Source organism: Euprymna scolopes, chromosome 28, assembly GCF_053919585.1.
Source record: "Euprymna scolopes isolate OS-2025 chromosome 28, ASM5391958v1, whole genome shotgun sequence".
NCBI lineage: Eukaryota > Metazoa > Mollusca > Cephalopoda > Sepiida > Sepiolidae > Euprymna > Euprymna scolopes.
The window spans coordinates 6,522,733-6,524,617 of NC_136509.1; positions in this window are offsets into that span (position 1 = coordinate 6,522,733).

The window sequence follows — 1,885 nt, forward strand, 5'->3', positions numbered from 1 at the left end:
TGATCAATCTCAGGAACATAAACAAATTAACACCCCCCACACGTATATATATATATATATATATATATATATATATATATATATATATATATATATATATATTACTCAGAAGCAACACTTAAAAGACCCTAAAGCTATTCGAGGATAATGGTGCTAATGTGCTTGTCGCTGATGGTGTAGACTGGGCAGAATTTGATGATTTTTGGGGACGGTTAACAAGAACTTGTTCACATGGTTATCATATATATATATATATATATATATATATATATATATATATATATATATATATAAGGAGAGAGAGAGAATTTGGTTGGAACAATGTTTTAGACAAATATATATATATATATATATATATATATATATATATATATATATATATATATATATGAATACATAGAGAAAAATGTGTGTGTTTACTATAAATTTTTACGAAGAGAATAAACTATGTAGAATATCGGCATGAATATAATTACAGGAAATAGGAAACTAAAGATCATCATCCAATTAATAAACCAACGTATCTGATATGGAACCATTTTAAATTAATGTTAAAAGGGTATACACATATGCTGGATCTTTTGCGGATTAATGCAATTAAACGACCCAATGTTGTATCTCCTTTTTAAATACATAGAAAAAAGGGTGTTTAATATGAATATCAATACATAAAAAAATTATATATATATATATATATAATTTTTTTGTGTATTGATATTCTTATATTATTATATTATTTCTTATATAATGCCCCCATTTTGCAAAACGTCAAAATACACCGGGGATGTGCGCATATTACAAGAGTAGATGGTTTCAAATATTTTTATTTTTTATTTCCAACAAATCCTATTTGCATTTGATCGTAGTTAATGTTATTTGAACTGTTCATAAGCGAATCTTATAAGAAGGATGATTGGGGTACCAAAGAGGAAAACACTTTACGGACAATTTTGTAAACAATTATAGTTTCATATAAAGACTGAGTTTCTACATAATAACGTTACTATTTAGAAAACCATGCATAACATTGTGCCGGCATCTGTAAACTATTAATATATACATTCTATCGATGGAGAAATATTTTAGGTTTTATAATAATACTAATAAAATAAAACTAATAATACTACTACTACTAATAAGAATAATGTTGATGATGATAATAATATTACTAATAAAAACAACAATAATATTAATAATAATACTACTAGTAATAATAGTAATAATAATAGTAATAATATTAATAATAATAGTAATAATAATACTAATTATAGTAATAATATTAATAATAGTAATAATAGTAATAATAGTATTATTATTATTAATAATAATAATAATAATAATAATAATAATTAAGAACATTGGAAATGAATAACAAAGTAGAACAAGAAAACCCCTGGAAACTAAATTACAAAGCAGAAACCTTATGAAAGGTGCATAAAGATGCATGGACAGTATCACTGGCAAGATACTCTCTACCATCTACAGGGTGGACTAATGAAGAACTGAGACAGTTCAATTCGAAGAACAGGAGATTCATGACCATCCACAATGCACTACACCAAAATGGTTTGTGTTAACTGACTTACGGGAAAAAAAAAAGACGGCGGGGCAGGACTGGTTTGTATAGAAGGCTGTGTGAATAACACAAAAAGTAGGAAAATACATACTGCAAAACACTTAAAGGCCAATCGTGTCAACTAAAGACACTGAACAAATAAACAGAACAGAAAACAGAGACAACGGATACATCGAGAAGAAATAGGAAGAGCAACAGTTACACCGAATATTCATAAGGATGAAAAAAGATGAGAATAACGAAAACACATTACAAGCATGCGAAAATGGTCAAGCAAACCGAGAAACCTTATTCCTAGTAACTTCAGCA